The 19,569-nt window shown below is 34.6% G+C and overlaps 1 pseudogene; it reads left to right on the forward strand.

Annotated features, from left to right (window-relative positions):
• The first annotated feature begins 9,459 nt into the window (after nucleotides 1-9,459).
• LOC132521804 (E3 ubiquitin-protein ligase RNF138-like) lies at nucleotides 9,460-11,741 on the forward strand (annotated as a pseudogene).
• The last annotated feature ends 7,828 nt before the right edge of the window (nucleotides 11,742-19,569 follow it).

Here is a 19,569-nt window from a genome sequence, read left to right on the forward strand (position 1 = left end):
TAGGGCAGCAGGCTGGAAACACAGACAGGTTTCTATATTGAAACCTTGAAGAGAATTCTTTCTTCCTGTGGAAGCTTCAGTGTCTGATCTTAAGGCCTTCAATTGATTGAATGAGGCTTACCACATAATGGGAGGTAATTTGATTTTCTTAAAATCTACTAATTTAAATGTTAATCACATCTAAAAAATGCCTTCACAGCAACATCTAGACTGGTATTTGACCAAACAAATTTGGCACCATAGCCTAGCCAAGTTGAGATATAAAATTAGCCATCACAGTGTGTAATATTATATGCAAGAAATGAATTGCTGTTTTGGCATTAATGGACAGCCATATTTTACCAATCCGTACACAGATAAGTATATAGTTGATTACTTATTAGAAAGAATGTAGAAAAGACATGATTGGTGTGACAATCTGGTTTCTCTAACCATCCACCACTCTAGTTCATTAAGAAGACATAAATTCTGATAGCTAGATTAGTTGTTGCAATGTCAGATGAAACCTAACCTGAATAACCCTTTTAAATTAATTTTTTACATAGTATGGAATAACAGGAACCTACTCCTCTGCTAAAAAGAAGCAACTAGATTCTACTTTCTGATAATTTTTTCTATACCCTGTGGCTTGGAGAGGTGGGAGGGGAAAGAAGATAGCTTTGGTCTTTCCAGTATTTTACTTCATGTTAATTTGAAAAGCCACATTAGTATTGCTTTTTTTCCCCCATTATGCCTTCTGATCATTTCTCCTTTCTTTATTGAATTCCATCTCTCTATATACACACTAATAAACCTTCTCTTCTATATTTTTACTGCTTCCCAGATTTCTTCATCTTTAAAATGAAATGATTTAGTGTAATTAGCGATGTACTGATAGGTAAATCTTTGGAATGGCTTGCTCTGATTTTCAACGGGAGGAAAAATAAAAAAGAAAGATTTATTTGGGTTATGCTCTAGAGACACAGCTTAGGCAAATAGTTTGGGGCAGATGATTCCTCCTGAAATGTAACCGGAATGATTTTTCATGAGTAAAAAGGCAGAAAGGGGACAGAAGTGGTAGTATTCAATTTAGTGACCTCTGGGCAGAACAAATAACTTAATCTTAAAGTAAAATTAACCAAAATGGAATAAAATTTGATGTTACATAATAAGATACACAGCCTTGAAGGAAGCATTCAATTTGTAATAATACTAAGAGAAAGTGTTCAACTGGGAAGAATGTCCAAGCAGAAAACTTTGGTAATAGGGTGACCTAGAAAGAAGCCAAATAAACAAGTTATGGGAAAAATATTGCTGACAGAGTAAGTAGGCAAGCAAGATGTGGTCTGCTGAAAATAAATTTTAAGAAACAAAGAAAAAAATGCAACAACTAGTAACAAAAACGTCAGTCAATTTCACACAAATTCATTCACTGAGACTTGGTGGTAAAACGGTCTTGGTGAAGACTAAAGAATCAAGAATTGTCTAGTATCCCCCTCCCTGCAAACACAACAGCATTGCAAATCATTTTACAATTATCTTTAAAAAAAAAAAAAAGCAAAGCAAGGTCAATCAGATTATTTACCTGTACCATCAGAGGCTGTAAGGATTAATGAGTTCATTATTGTGAAATATTAAAACACTTTGGGATATCTGAATGAAAAATAGAAATAATTATTTATGGCTTTGATAGAATGTCTCAGTAATCATAGTTATTTTTAATATGGACTTTCTCCTTTCTGGTTTAGCAAATATATATATATTTCCCTGGTAAAAATTAAACTTGCGGCCTAATTTGGCACCAGAGCAAATATTTGATAGAGCACAACTACCTAGATAAAATAATGCTAAAAATAATGTGCCATTGATTCTCTCCTGATAAATGATTATTTTCTACTATTAACCTAGTAATTTCCTTGTCTATGACTATGTTTAGATGATTAGGCAGGGAATATATAGACCAGTGCTTACTTCTCAAAATGGGATACATTTGTGGGCATTTGGTTATTTTCTCTTTTAGATACACTTGAAAACATTTTGAAACAATTAGATGAAAAAAAAATAATTGAATGAAAATGAGTAACAATTACTAAACTTACAAAAATGAAGTATGCTTGGTATTTGTTGAGTTGAATGCAATAGGAAAAGACAAGTTAAGCCTTGACAGATAAAAGGAGAAACAGAGGAGTGCACAGCCATAGAATTTGAGGGTTGGAAAGGACTTGGAGAGGTCATGGAGGTTACCACCTTTCTGGCAGGACCACACTAAAAACTACTAAGCCTGTAAGAATTCAGCCTAATGTTGAAAACAAAACAAAACAAAATAACGTTAAAAACTAAAGTCCTGTAGCATGGGAGATAGATTTGGATCTCTTGAATTTCTCTTTATTTTTTCCTAGCAATTTCTTTTTTCATGTTATCCTGGGCTTTAATATTACTCCGTATGAGATACTGACCATCTTGTTGCAAATGTACCAACTGTACCCTTGTACAACATTCATTACGTGGTTAAATAAAATAAAAACTTTGGGTTCAGAAGAACAGCCTTTATGCCTCTCTAGTTCACACTGGCTCTTTGATTCTAAAAAGCTGTTTTTTTTAAATCACTTTATAATATTTTCTAGATAGGGGAGGGATAGGCATCCTTTGACACAGGTGTGATTTAAAAGCAACTAAGGTCACTGTTGCTGACAAACTGCTACTTATCAATACTTCTTTTCTCCTTAGTGCACATTTCTTCTCATTTTTCTTGCAGCACCTTCATTCTCTCTGCCTTACTACCTCCCTTCTTATTATTTTCTTGTTTTCTTTCTCCCTCCCTCCCTCCGTCCCTCTATCCCTTCCTTCTGCAAACTCAGTTTGTCATTAGCAGGCATCCTGTTTGCACTTCAGGTTAAAAATGTCAGCACACCATAGTCTTGTGATTCAAAATGTGCTTTGAGAACCAATGACGTTGATATCACCTGGGAGCCTGTTAGAAATGCAAAATCTTAGGCCCTACCACAGAGCTTCTGCCTTTTAACAGGATCTGCCTTTTAACAAGATGCTCAAATGATTCATGTAAGCATGTTCAAGTTTAAGAGGTGCTGATTTAGAGTACCTAGATGTACAAGAGATACCCCAAACTTCACACTCTGTTCTTCCTTTCGTAAGACTGTCCCTTTCCCTGCATTCTCTATCCAAGTCAGGAGACAGTATACTCATAGGGTAACTAAAGTCAGAAACCCAGGAAGCCTTTCTTGATCCCTTTCTCTTCTTCACCACCCATATATAATGTTACCAATCTTGTTGTTTCTGTTTTCTGAGTATTTCTTGAATATTTCCTCAGCGTATCCCCCAACTGTCACTTCCATAGATGCCACATTTTTCACATGGACCTGAGTACAACCTTTTAACTAGTCTCACTGCTTCTAACCTCAGCTTTCTCTAATACCATCTCCTAGATAATTCAAAGTTTGCTTTTAACAATTTAAATCTGATCATAGCCTTGTTATACTAAAAAAATATTGTCATGATTTCATTTTCACTATAGGCAAAATATGGTTCAGGTAGAACCATTCAACCAGCTCCATCTTCCACAACTCCCCAACTCACTCCATGTGCTGCAGTCATACCCAGTGACTTGCAGTTTCCTAAATATGTCATATTATTTGGTGCCTCTATACTTTTGTACACTTTATCCTGGGATTGAAATGCTCTTCCCCTAACTTGTCTACCAGATGAACTGCTACACAATACTTCAAGACTAGATTCAAGTAACCCTTGCTTTGTAAAGCTTTACCTGATCACCTCTCCAGGCATTGTTATTTTCTTCCTTCAGCACCTCCATCACAATACTTATCACACCATATTGCAATGATTTGTTTACATCTCTACTCTGATATGGACTAAGCAGCTAGAGGAGATTACTTAATAAACTTTTTTTGTATCTTTGGTATTGCACATAGTAGATACTTAGTAAGTATTATTGAATTGATACCAAATATAATTATTATTTTTGAAAGAAATGTTATTAATCAAAATAATTCTCCATATGACCATAAGCCACACATTACTCAAACCAAATCTTTTGTGAAATATATTTTGACCTTACTGAATGTCATGTGATAGACAACTGTTTTTTCCCCTCTAGGAAGAATTCAGATGATTGATAGGAATGGTGAAAAGCAAGACCAGAACTGAGCGAGATTGTTTTGGGGCTTAGGTTCTAGGGGAAAAAAAATTATATCTATTTTAATTTCTGATTTTCCTTAAGACCAGATAAATAAGTACAAATACAAATAAATCTTCTAAGAAAATTTGTGTACAGGTTTTTCTGTAAACATGTGTTTTCATTTCTCTCAGATAAATGCCTGAGAGTACAAAAGGAAAAATTGATAAATTGGGTCTCATCACAATGAAGAACTTCTGCTTTGCAAAATCCCATGTGAAAAGGATGAAATGATAAACTCCAGACTGTGAGAAAATATTTATAACCAATACTGGGTTAAAGATTAGTGTATAAAATACATGAAGAACTCTCAGAACTGCACATTAAAAATCAAACAATCCAATTAGAAGATAGGCAAAAGACATGAACAGACATTTTACCTGAGGCCATACAGATGGCAAATAAGCACATGAAATAATGTTTAACATCATTAGCCATTGAGAAAATGCCAGTTAAAACCTCAAAGAGGTATGATTACACATCTGTCAGAATGGCTAAAATAAAAAATAATAACAACATCAAAAGCTGCCAAGGATGCAGAGAAGCTGGATCACTCATCCCTTGCTGGTGGGAATGGAAAATTGTACAGCCACTCTGAAAAAACAGTTTGAAAGTTTTTTATAAAGCTGAACATTCATATCAGTTTTTGGAAATAGACTGTAACCATCATATACGACATTAATGTCAGAAAAACTCCACAGATAAAAATAATCTAACTTAATGGATTGACATTTAATATCTGTGCATTGTAGATGATAGATCACATTCAGTAAAATAAGTCTGATGCACTGGTATTGAAAATATATTTCAGTTAACATAGAAACCCCAGAACTGAGCAATAGAATGATTGATGGAAATGTGGGCATCAGTAATGCGATGGCGTTGTACAATCTGTAAAGTGCTAGAAACATGCTGGGTATCACTGCTGTTATTTATCTCAGATAGTCATAGTGAGAATCAATTAGATAATATATGCAAAGTCACTTTGAAAACTGGTGAAGTATTGTAAACATATCAAATATTAAGAATTGTTTTGACATCACTAAATTAAATATCGGTATATAGAGATATAACATTTAAATATTTAAATATTTTAATTTCTCTTTAATCTTCTAATTAATCTTTTGAAACTCTTTTTTAAAATGATAATTTTATTCAATTTCTTTTACCTTAATTAGATGGATATATTGGTATCTACTTTTAAAATATGGTTGGGACTTCCCTGCTGGGCCAGTGGTTAAGACTCCACACTCCCAATGCAGGGGGCACAGGTTCAATCCCTGGTCAGGGAACTAAGATCCTGCACATCACAGGGCATGGCCAAAAAAAAATAAATAGTAATAAAAAAGTAAAAAATAAATAAAAATTGAAAAAATAAAATATTATCAATTTTCTGGTTATAGTAATTTAAAGTTATGATGTAGATTTGAAGTTTGGGAAAATTTTAAATCATTTCTCTACATCACTGAGGCCAAACAATTCTTTAGTCTCTTAGATATACTCCTTCCTTTTGATTGTCTTAGCTGTTGCCCTAGTCCGGGCCATCATCATATTACACAATAGCATCTTAGATGCTCCCTTTCCTTCTGGCCTCTCTTTTTCAAGTCCATCCTTCCCAAAGATGCTCAAAAACTCACTGTTTTAATGACTTCAAATGACTTTTGAATGACTTCATTTAAAAATAATTGCCATTACAGGAACCGTGGTAATAAAAGAAAAATATACAAACTAAGGGTAAGAAGAAAGCATATTCATCATCATTTGTCAGTTATAGAATTTATACCAAGAAAACCTAAAATGAATAACTAAAAAAGTAAAAAATGGAAGATGCCATTCAAAATAGCCTGTCAAGACCAACGTGCTAGAGCAGAGAAGGGAAGACTGAAACATTCCTTCTCCTTAATTCTGTGCCTCACTTCAGAGCTTGTACTTTGAAGAAGTTCTACTTCTGTTTAAAGTCTCACAAAATCTCTTTTGATGACAGATCCATCAACTTCTGGCCCTTACCTGTCTTAAATCCTGTTCAATACTGTGACATCTCAACACCTTCATGCCTCCTAGATAAGACATATTTCCTTTAAAGTTCCCTTGGTTTCAAATATAGACAGTATTTATATTCTTGTACCTGAAGGAGTTCTAGTTTCCATTTTGGTAGAGGGTCCTTGGTTTTTATTTGTATCTCTAAAAGTACCATTAGTGTGGTTTTCTCAGAAGAAATCTGCCCAGAAATCTCTATCTCTTGTCAGATAAGAAATTTTTACAGCTTTAAAGTGATTTTTTAATGTTGTCTTTTTTTTTGTTTTTTTTTTTTAGCTTCTACCTACTAAGTTTCCCAAAATCATAGGCTTCTAGCTTCAGCCTGGACATCTCAAATGTTGCTGTGGGACTCAGTGTAATTCATGAGTTAAATGTTTCATTTGCCTTTATGACAGAAAGTAGTGGTTGGGTCAAGTGTGTGAGTTTCTCCTAATCAGTATTGCCTGTAAAATTGATTCTAAAAGATAGGGTCTGTTACTAGGATGTCAACCTAAGAGACTAGAAAGGAGATTGTTTCTTTGTAGTCTAGTTGAGGCAGTAGGGCATAATGGAAAAGAGCAAGAGTTTAAAGTCAAATGCACCTAGTTTTGCATACCAGCTCTGCTACTTGTGATCTGTGTGGCCCTATTTAACCTTCCTGAGTCTCAATTCTTTTCATCTGTAAAATAGGAATAATAGTCCTACCTACCTTGTAATTTACTGTGAGGATTAAATGAGACATATATAAAGCATGTTGCATGTAGTGTCTGGCGTGCAGTAAATTCTAGATAGCTTTATTATTAATTAAGTCTTGGAATCAGAGCTGGTATGTCAAGAAAGCATTTTTAGCAATTTTTAGCAATTAAAAATTTTAAGGTCAAAAAGAAGAGTTGCAGACATTAAGTAGAAGGCCTGAAGAGGTGACCAGAGATGACGCCTCCTCTTCCAAACAAACAAACAAAGTAATTAATAAATAAGGCAATGTGTTAATGGCTGGTTCAGAAAGAATTCCATTAACTTCAGTTACTTTTATGCAGTTTGGTTTACTGGGCTGCTTCTTGGACTCATTTATAAAACATCAATATTAGACCAGACACAGGTAACAGATAAGTCGGGTGATAGGTGTTAGAGACAAATCAACTTGAGTTTTGTACATTTCAAGTATGTTTATTCTGAATTTTGGTGTCAACCCCTTGAGATTCAGGACCTGGTCTTTTACAATTAACTTTGAACTTTCTAAAGTGCTTGATGCATTGGGTGCTCTATTGAACACCTATGCTGTCTGTGACTATCTACAGCAATGATATCTTTTATCCAGTTGGGTTACAGGAGAGTAGAACAATGCTGTAAAGAGGGTTTAAATAACCATTTAGAGAATGTACCCACCCAGTGATTATCCAGTTACCTAATTTCTTAAAATATCAGCTATTTACCTTGGGAACAAGCTCTTTAATTCTCTTTCATTATAATCACACAATTTATTGCCATATGCTGCAGAGATCTAACATTACTGTATTCACTCCATTATCCTAGACTCTGCTGTAATTTATAGCTCATCTTCTGCCAAGACATAGCTGTTAGTTTGAGGTTTCAGTGGAAAAACTCTAAAGAGGTCCTACTTTGTCAATCGTAGATTCCCTTTTTTGATTCAATTTGTATATAATGTTCTGACAATCAATATATGCAATTAGTTCCATAAAATTTAGAGCAGCTACTATTACAAACAACAAATGTACTATTAAAATATGAATATAGGGATTTCCCTGTTGGTGCAGTGGTTAGGAGTCTACCTGCCAATGCAGAGGACACAGGTTTGATCCCTGGTCTGGGAAGATCCCACATACGGTGGAGCAACTAAGCCCATGCACCACAACTACTGAGCCTCTGCTCTAGAGCCTGTGTGCCACAACTACTGAGCCCACGTGCCACAACTACTAAAGCCCACATGCCTAGAGCCCATGCTCTGCAACAAGAGAAGCCACTGCAATGAGAAGCCCATGCACCGCAATGAAGAGTAGCCCCCACTCACTGCAACTAGAGAAAGCTCCCATGCAGCAACAGACCCAATGCAGCCAAAAATTTTTTTATAAAAATTAAAAGAAGAATATAATAAAAAACTAACATGCTGTTTGAGAAAAGTACTCATAGTAAACTTTAGGTTTTTAATATATCATATTTCACAGATGATAAATCAGTATTTTCCCATGTATTTAATATTGACAACATGAATATTGATTAAGAGTCAAAGTAGCAGTTATGCATATCACTATGGATTTTGGATTTCCAATTTTAAATAACTCTACTATAAAGATAGATACTTAACACTGAATTCACAACGATTCTAGTTCATCTATTTTTTTTTTCTGAGAAACCCAAAACACTGTCATTATTATGGTTATCCTGATAAGTCCCAATTACCAATATACATTACCCAGCAAACCATTTTGGTTACTTGAACTTTATGAATTTAAAATGAATTTGAAATTGAAATTTGGGTTAAGGAGGATTTACATGTGAAAAAAATAAAAATTATGTTAATACCTTTTATAAATTCTTTCATAAATAAAGTGGAATACTGGAAAAATGCGTGCAATTTGGAGTCAGGTAGATTGAGAATCAAATCTGAACTCTTCAATTTATCAGTCACATGACCTTGAAAAAGTCACTTGACCTATTGAACTACAAGTTTCTCATCTCTAAAATGAGAAAAATTTGATTCTGTTATGTGTAAAGGTTCAGAGATATTTCATGTAAAAGCTCTGGCACAAGACCTGGTTTACAGTAGGTATTCAAAAGTGTGTGCTACTGATATTAAAAAATAATAACATTAATAAAGAACTAATGCAACATAACAATACTAAAACTATTAATTTATCTAATCGTAATATGTCAAGATATAATTTAGAGTCAGTAGGTAATAACTAGTTCTAGACTAACACACAGCTTTAATATGGAAAATAGATCCACCAGAGGGCAGACAGCTGAAGCAAGAAGAACTACAGTCCTGCAGCCTGTGGAACAAAAACCACATTCACAGAAAGATAGACAAGATGAAAAGGCAGAGGACTATGTACCAGATGAAGGAACAAGATAAAACCCAAGAAAAACAATGAAATGAAGTGGAGATAGGCAACTTTCCAGAAAATGAATTCAGAGTAATCATAGTGAAGATGATCCAGGACCTCGGAAAAAGAATGGAGGCAAAGATAGAGAAGATGCAAGAAATATTTAACAAAGATCTAGAAGAGGGGCCGCTGCCGCCGCCATAACCTCGATCCCCCATCTCCCGACATGGCCGAGGAGCTCTCCGCGGCCACGTCCTACACCGAAGATGATTTCTACTGCCCCGTCTGTCAGGAGGTGCTCAAAACGCCCGTACGGACCGCGGCTTGTCAGCACGTATTAAATTCTATCGCATGAGACATCATTACAAATCTTGTAAGAAGTACCAAGATGAATATGGTGTTTCTTCTGTCATTCCCAACTTTCAGATCTCTCAAGATTCAGTAGGGAACAGTAATAGGAGTGAAACATCCACATCTGATAACACAGAAACGTGTCAAGAGAATACAAGTTCTTCTGGGCATCCCACCTTTAAGTGTCCCTTGTGTCAAGAATCAAATTTTACCAGACAGCGTTTACTGGATCACTGTAATAGTAATCACCTATTTCAGATAGTTCCTGTGACATGTCCTATTTGTGTGTCTCTTCCTTGGGGAGATCCTAGCCAGATTACTAGAAATTTCGTTAGTCATCTAAATCAAAGGCATCAGTTTGATTATGGAGAATTTGTGAATCTTCAGCTAGATGAGGAAACCCAATATCAAACTGCTGTTGAAGAATCTTTTCAGGTAAACGTCTGAAGGCTGTAGACGTCTCTGCATCTTTGTACCTGCAAGTGCCATCTTTAAGGAGAAAACTACATGAAGTCACCGTTTCAATAACTTGATGTGCATATTAATAAAAGTAATCCAGTCTATTGATTTAGTTTTTAATTGAAAAAGGTGGGCCATCTAAAAACTTCATTCTCTTGATAAGTTAAAAGATAAAAGTTAAGACATTATCTTTAAAAGCATTAAAAGGATTATATTTCATTAATGTAATGGTGAAAAGGGAATCCCTGTTGTACTTATCTTTTTATATTACATATTGAATTTTTCCTTGCTTTTGAAATTTGGTGCAGTTCCTCCCATTGACATTATTGTACACAGGTAACAGAGTACCAAATTGTGAAAGATGAGATTGATATAAACCTAACAAATCTGAGCCAGTTATTTGAGTTGCAGAATGGAGACTTGAAGTGCTAAATGAAACAATCCAAAGGAAACTTTTTTAAATACAGATTCTAGCAGAGGAATTCAACTATTATAAGAAAATTGTATTTATATAATGTTTAGTATTTTTGAAGACTAGTGAGATTTCTTTACTAATTTTGACTCTTTAAAAAGTGAAAGCTCATTGTATAGATATTTCCTTTTTGCTATTAGAAGGAAATATCAAGAGAAAAATTTATTTCTTTGGTGGGCAATTGGTAATTTCATATCTTGTTTGTTTGGCTAATTTGTAAGCCTAAAGTACAGTAAGCTGAATTACAGCTCTTTGGCCTCAGAATTTTCAATAGCAGAATTGCTGATTAGCTAAGATGAAACTTTTATTAGAAACTTTCAGTTGGTGATATTACATTCTATATATATATTTAAATGAGAGGTTTGACTTCGTCTCAGTTTAGAAATTTGTTCAAATCTAAAGATGTATATGCATATATACATACACTTTTGTATGTGTATATACACATATATGCATGCAGTTTGTCAGGTTATATACAGAATTTCTATTAAGATTTTAAAAATGCACAAGCAATATGGGATCAAAGTATTTATCTGATTTGATTAAAATTTTGTATGTCACCAAATTTTTAAAGTAACAGTCAAATGCTAAGTTATCTACTTGGCTACTATTACACCTTAAAAATGAGTTTACACACCTACACAATTACCTGTTTATATGGTGCTCATTTGTTATCTTAAGGTAATGTGGGACTATAGTAGTGAGGTGGATTCTACCAGCCACTCTGTTTCACTACATTTTAGTCAAAAACTGGGTTTGTTCTTAGTATTCATTAATGAGAATCATAAAATAACTTGTACTAGAAGGCCCAAATCACAGAATAAAAGATGAAGAGTGGATTAGCTGACATTCCATACTAATACATTGTTGATGCTTTCTTTAAAATAAATAACTCAAAAGAACATAAAAGAAAGTCTCAGAAGTAGTTTGCTGCTAATATATACATATATTGTATAAAAAGGTATATTTTGATTTTGTTAAAATCCTTGTTGACTTTTCTACAGTGAACATTTTTTTAACTTGATTTAATAAAAATGTTAATTTTGGAAGTGGAGTTTTGTAAAAACCTTTTTCAGTCAAACAGTAATTTATGGGTAGTAATAACAATCACCAAAAAAGCCATACATGTTAACATATGCCTTGGTTGTGTCATTCGAAAGAGTGATGTTTAATATGTGCTTGAACATTTCTCTGCTGTTACATGAGTGTAATTGTAAGAATAGCTGTTTAACAAACTCTTTTCTAAAAAAACTTTTGACCATGGGTTTTTCCAGTTTAAGCAATAACTTTAGTACTTTTTTTCAAAATTTAGTACTTCCAGTATGTCAAGTTAAACCATTCTGGGATTTGAGAACTTCTTTAAAGGAAAATTGTAGAGATCATCTTGATGAAATTGTGTTTTGAAGTTTGTGGGTTAGTTAAATATCATTTATAGTCTGGTGTGTCTTTCACAGAAGTTTTTTTCGTAAGGAAAATATTGACTTTATTTGCTTTTATCTGGGAGCTCCTCAGTATGGAAATGTTTGTTTAAAACCTCCCTTTCTTTTGTCAGTGGATTAGGAATAGGGATTGGCTTTACAGATACACAGTTTAAATTCATGAGACAGTCCTTGTTTTTAACGTGCATATAGCTGAGTCAGGGTAAGGGAGGAAACTGTATTGATACTCTACCTAAATTTCAGAATACCACTTACAGGCCTCAACAAATTACAGTTTATGTTGTTAAACAGTCTTATTTGAGATGTATTGCTTTATTTTTCAATTAAACGTGGTTTTCTCCTAAAAAAAAAAAAAGATCTAGAAGAATTAAAGAACAAACAAACAGAGATGAGCAATACAATAACTGAAATGAAAAATACACTAGAAGGAATCAATAGCAGAATTACCGAGGTAGAAGAACAAGATAAGTGACCTGGAAGACAGAATGGTGCAATTCACTGCTGTGGAACAGAATAAAGAAAAAAGAATGAAAAGAAATGAAGACAGCCTAAGAGACCTCTGGGACAACATTAAACACAACAACATTCGCATTATAGGGGTCCCAGAAGGAGAAGAGAGAGAGAAAGGACCCGAGAAAATATTTGAAGAGATTATAGTTGAAAACGTCCCTAACATGGGAAAGGAAATAGTGACCCAAGTCCAGAAAGCACGGAGAGTCCCATACAGGATAAACCCAAGGAGAAACATGCTGAGACACAGAGTAATCAAACTGGCAAAAATGAAAGACACAGAAAAATTATTGAAAGCAGCAAGGGAAAAACAACAAACAACATACAAGAGAACTCCCATAAGGTTAACAGCTGATTTCTCAGCAGAAACTCTACAAGCCAGAAGGGAGTGGCATGATGTGCTTAAAGTGATGAAAGGGAAGAACCTACAACCAAGATTACTCTACCCAGCAAGGATCTCATTCAGATTCGATGGAGAAATCAAAAGCTTTACAGACAAGCAAAAGCTAAGAGAATTCAGCACCACCAAACCAGCTTTACAAAAAATGCTAAAGGAGCTTCTCTAAATGGGAAACACAAGAGAAGAAAAGGACCTACAAAAGCAAACCCAAAACATTAAGAGGGGCTTCCCTGGTGGTGCAGTGGTTGAGGGTCCATCTGCCAATGCAGGGGACGTGTGTTCGTGCCCCGGTACGGGAGGATCCCGCATACCGCGGAGCGGCTGGACCCATGAGCCATGGCTGCTGGGTCTGTGTGTCCGGAGCCTGTGCTCCGCAACGGGAGAGCCCACAACAGTGAGAGGCCCGCATACCGCAAAAAAAAAAAAAAAAATTAATAAAATGGTAATAGGAATATACATATTGATAATTACCTTAAACATGAATGGATTAAATGCTCCAACCAAAAGACACAGGCTTGCTGAATGGATCAAAAACAAGACCCATATATATGCTGTCTACAAGAGACCCACTTCAGACCTACAGACACATACAGACTGAAAGTGAGGGGACAGAAAATGATATTGGAAATCAAAAGAAGGCTGGAGTAGCAATACTCATATCAGATAAAATAGACTTTAAAATAAAGAATGTTACAAGAGACAAGAGATAATGATCAAGGGATCAATGATGATCAAGGGATCAATCCAAGAAGAAAATATAACAATTATAAATATATATGCACCCAACATAGGAGCACATCAATACATGAGGCAACTGCTAACAGCTATAAAAGAGGAAATCGACAGAAACAAAATAATAGTGGGGAACTTTAATACCTCACTTACACCAATGGACAGATCATTCAAACAGAAAATTAATAAGGAAACATAAGCTTTAAATGACAGAGTAGACCAGATAGATTTACTTGCTATTTATAGGACATTCCATCCAAAAACAGCAGACTACGCTTTCTTCTCAAGTGCACACAGAACATTCTCCAGGATAGATCACATCTTGGGTCACAAATCAAGCCTCAGTAAATTTAAGAAAATTGAAATCATATCAAGCATCTTTTCTGACCACAACACTATGAGATTAGAAATCAACTACAGGGGAAAAAAAAACTAAAAAACACAAACATGCGGAGGCTAAACAATACGTTACTAAATAACCAAGAGATCACTGGAGAAATCAAAGAGGAAATCGAAAAATACCTAGAGGCAAATGACAATGAAAACATGACGATCCAAAAATATATGGGATGTGGCAAAAGCAGTTCTAAGAGGGAAGCTTATGACAATACAATCCTACCTCAAGAAACAAGAAAACTCTCAAATAAACAACCTAAACTTACACCTAAAAGAACTAGAGAAAGAAGAAAAAACAAAACCCAAAGTTAGCAGAAGGAAAGAACTCATGAAGATCAGAGCAGAAATAAATGACATAGAAACAAAGAAAACAATAGCAAAGATCAATAAAACTAAAAGCTGGTTCTTTGAGAAGATAATCAAAATGGATAAACCATTAGCTAGACTCATCAAGAAAAAGAGGGAGAGGACTCAAATCAATAAAATTAGAAATGAAAAAGGAGAAGTTACAACAGACACTTCAGAAATACAAACCATCCTGAGAGACTACAACAAGCAACTCTATGACAATAAATTGGACAACCTGGAAGAAATGGACAAATTCTTAGAAAGGTATAAACTTCCGAGACCGAACCAGGAAGAAATAGAAAATATGAACAGACCAATCACAAGTAATGAAATTGAAACTGTGATTAAAAATCTTCCAACAAACAAAAGTCCAGGGCCAGATGGCCTCACAGGTGAATTCTATCAAACATTTAGAGAAGACCTAACACCCATCTTTCTCAAGCTCTTCCAAAAATGTGCAGAGGAAGAAACACTCCCAAACTCATTCTATGAGCCCACCATTACCCTGATACCAAAACCAGAGAAAGATACTACAAAAAAAGAAAATTACAGACCAATATCACTGATGAATATAGATACAAAAATCCTCAACAAAATACTAGCGAACAGGATCCAACAACACAGTAAAAGGATCATACACCATGATCAAGTGGGATTTATCCCAGGGATGCAAGGATTCTTCAATATATTCAAATCAGTCAATGTGATATACCATATTAACAAACTGAAGAATAAAAACCATATGATCATCTCAATAGATGCAGAAAAAGCTTTTGACAAAATTCAACACCCATTTATGATAAAAACTCTCCAGAAAGTGGGCATAGAGGGAACCGACCTCAACATAATAAAGGCCATATATGACAAACCCACAGAAAACATCATTCTCAATGGTGAAAAACAAAGCATTTCCTCTAAGATCAGGAACAAGACAAGGGTGTCCACTCTTGCCACTATTATTCAACATAGTTTTGGAAGTCCCAGCCATGGCAATCAGAGAAGAAAAAGAAATAAAAGGAATCCAAATTGGAAAAGAAGAAGTAAAACTGTCACTGTTTGCAGATGACATGATACTATACATAGAGAATCCTAAAGATGCCACCAGGAAACTACTAGAGCTAATCAATGAATTTGGTAAAGTTGCAGTATACAAAATTAATGCATAGAAATCTCTTGCATTCCTATACACTAATGATGAAAAATTTGAAAGAGAAATTAAGGAAACACTCCCATTTACCATTGCAACAAAAAGAATAAAATACCTAGGAATAAACCTAACTAGGGAGACAAAAGACCTGTATGCAGAAAACTATAAGACACTGATGAAATAAATTAATGATACCAACAGATGGAGAGATATACCATGTTCTTGGATTGGAAGAATCAATACTGTGAAAATAGCTATACTACCCAAAGTAATCTACAGATTCCATGCAATCCCTATCAAATGGCATTTTTTACAGAACTAGAACAATAAATCTTAAAATTTGTATGGAGACACAAAAGACCCCGAATAGCCAAAGCAGTCTTGAGGGAAAAAAACGGAGCTGGAGGAATCAGACTCCCTGACTTCAGACTATACTACAAAGCTACAGTAATCAAGACAATATGGTACTGACACAAAAACAGAAATATAGATCAATGGAACAAGATAGAATTCCCAGAGATAAACCCACGCACCTATGGTCAACTCATCTATGACAAAGGAGGCAAGGATATACAATGGAGAAAAGGCAGTCTCTTCAATAAGTAGTGCTGGGAAAACTGGACAGCTACATGTAAAAGAATGAAATTAGAATGCTCCCTAACACCATACACAAAAATAAACTCAAAATGGATTAGAGACCTAAATGTAAGACCGGACACTATAAAATTCTTAGAGGAAAACATAGGAAGAACACTCTTTGACATAAATCACAGCAGGATCTTTTTTGATCCACCTCCTGGAGTAATGGAAATAAAAACAAAAGTAAACAAATGGGACCTAAGGAAACTTAAAAGCTTTTGCACAGTAAGGGAAACCATGAACAAGACGAAAAGACAACCCTCAGAATGGGAGAAAATATTTAGAAATGAATCAATGGACAAAGGTTAAAAAAAAAAAAGGAAAATAAATAGAACTCTTTTTTTTCTGTAAACTGTAAAAATATTTTTCTTGAATCAAAAGTCCCATGTTATAACAACAAAGTTCTCTCATTTATCCATTCATTCACTTATTCATCTTGAAATTCACCGCCCTTCATAATTGATGTTCTTCCGCCTCCCTGAATTTGGTTTTCCTCTCCAAAGGGATTATAAGCGTTGCTTGTGAGATTCTTACTTAGTAGATGCTTACTTGTTGCTTTTATATATTTGGAAAATACTCAGTTAAAATAAACAGGCTTACGATATGGAAGATTTCTAGTAGGATAGAGGAAAAAATGATTGCAATTTTAGGCTAGTCTGTTGAAGAAGAGTACATTTTTGTACATATATCCAGAGAGATTTATTAAATATTAATTGATTATCCTCATTAAAAAAATGGAGATAAAATACCAATCTCTGAAGGTTATTTGGAGAATTTAATGTCTAAACAATATAGGCAATGTTTAGTTCCTGGCACGTAGAAAGCACTCATTAATTATTAGTGATCATGATAATTATAGGGTGGTGATGATGATGATGTAAGGAGGTACCAGGAGAGTTTTGAGATGAGAGAGGGTTGATTTGACATGATACATTTAGGGCTTTGTAAAAATTTTCCTAAATAAATTGTGTCATGTTCTGGTATTCCTACGTAGAATGGATATCGAAGACAAACATTGTGCCCCTGGATAATACCTATTTTAACATCTAATTATTTAGATGTACCACATAATTAGAAAGCAGGAAGAACAGATCCATAAGTGTGTAAAAAATATAAGGGAAATTTTCTATCTGAGATGCAGCACATATAATACACATACAATTGAAGCAGCACAAAGTATGATGTAAATCATTTTACTAAGATTAAAGGTGCTATTACTCATCGTTATGTAATACTGTCTGTAATTTCTGTGTTAAACTTGACATTATAAATCCTTTAATCTGCGTATTTAAAAGCTGTTCTATGGCTCATTTTTCAAACAGATTCCCGTTAACACATTTACTGCTAATGAACCACTAACATGTTCTCTCTTTCTCAGATAAACGCTGTTGACCAACATTATTATTTGCTCCTCATATAATTATTTTTTTGGCTTTTTAATTTAATCGCTTCAATAAAAAATACACCAATAATGCATTTTTAATTACACTTCCCAGGTGACCTATGTAAAAAGAGGTTTTATAATGAAGCCACAATAATTAGCCTGTCACAGTCCAGTTTGGGGCTATTGTCTAGTTGTCCTTTCCATGGCTTGTTGTGGCATGACTAGAATTCTAAAGACCTTGTGTATTATCTCCCATAATACTTAGGAAGGTATTAAAAATGTGTGCAATACTGGCAGGAGCAGGCTTTCCAATTATTGTCAGCTATTTCTAGTGTGACGTGGTAAATTCCCTTGAGAACAGCAACAACAGCCCACTCCAGGGTTTCTAATAGGCCCTAGAGCCTAAGTAGTTGTAGACAGAGCTGTTTCCCTCCGGATAGACAATTGGTTTACAGAGCAGCTCAACATCTGAACCAAATCCATTTTTTTTCCTATTGTGATTTCACTGTTTACTCTAATATACATAAACTATTTTGTTATATTAAATAGCATATGACTCATTCCTTAATAGCTGAGTAAACTTGCATATTCTGCCTCACCTGGAATACTAATGACTATTATGTCTGCCCATTTCTCATGCATGAAATATTAAATATTTGGTTTGTTAAGCACACATTCTTACTGTAAATAATGTGTTCTGGCAACTTGTTAAGTACGATTATCCTTTAGTTTCGTTTTTTTCATGGATGATATCTAGCTTTAACTTAAGGAGAAATGCAGGTGACTTCCAAGAAATCAAAAGGATCATTGTCCTTATTAGTACAGCATAATCAATTATTGAGAAACATTTGTTAATATTTGCATGCTACTACTAATAGTAATATAGTGATACTTTATTGTGCAAAGTATATCAGATTCTCCAGGGTATGCAGATACCTTGCTTTATAGCAATAAATAAATGTGTTGTGGCACATTGAAGTTTCAGCTAGACTTGGTTTTATTTTATTTATTTATTTAACTCTTAGTTGTGGCATGTGGGATCTAGTTCCCTGACCAGGTGTTGAACCTGGGCCCCTGCATTGGGAGCACAGAGTCTTAGCCACTGGACCACCAGGGAAGTCCCCTAGACTTGGTTTTAATATCTCTGGTCTCTAACAGATAAACTGCTATTGCTATGTGTTGTAAATAAATCCTACTGTAAATGCTTTTCCTTTTAAATTATACCAGATCTTCAAGTCACCACTCTTGTCCTCAATCCCAAAACAAGTAAAGGTAAAGGGCATTATTACATATAGGAAGGCCAGGCTTCTTCAGTAGAATCTGTACACACCTTCCACTGTTTTATACTCCTTTCCCTCCAATTGCACAGTATAATAATAAGCTGGTGTTTTCTGTTCCTAGCCTAAATATTAGTCTTTTCTTTGTGTGGAATCTTGTGTAAGGCATTCGTTACTACTCAGTAGGATAGATCCATTAGCTGTCAGTATTTCCTTCTCTGTTACTAAAGAGGCTTTGTTAGATAATTTTGGACTTGGAATGATAGGATTGTTTGGCCAAATTGTATTTAATGTCACGTGAATGGGCACAGAGATTATATGCTATGACCTTCTGGTTTTTATTTTCACAGAAATAAACAAGTTATCTTCAATGAAAAAGAATCTAAAGTGGGAACTAAAACACTGTGTTTTTTCACAGCAAATTAATTGTTTTCCCTTGTGTTGTCACCATGTCTAAAAAAAGAGAACCCTTCCCCACCTCACAGTAAATGGTACAAGTAAATGGCTCCATGATTTCAGGCAAAATCCTTAGTCTCTCTGAGTCTCAGTTCTCTTATATGTAAAAGGAGAAGAATAAATAATATCAATTTCATAAAGGGATGAAAATAGTTTCTTTAAAGTGCACATAGCATAGTGCTTGAAGCAGGATAAGCCCTCAGTAAATGTTAGTTCCTTTACTTTCAATTAATTTTTTTTACATTCAATTCTTTTTTAATGAGGTTAAGACAAAAATGTTCTATAAATA

Source organism: Lagenorhynchus albirostris, chromosome 6 (assembly GCF_949774975.1).
Source record: "Lagenorhynchus albirostris chromosome 6, mLagAlb1.1, whole genome shotgun sequence".
Lineage (NCBI taxonomy): Eukaryota > Metazoa > Chordata > Mammalia > Artiodactyla > Delphinidae > Lagenorhynchus > Lagenorhynchus albirostris.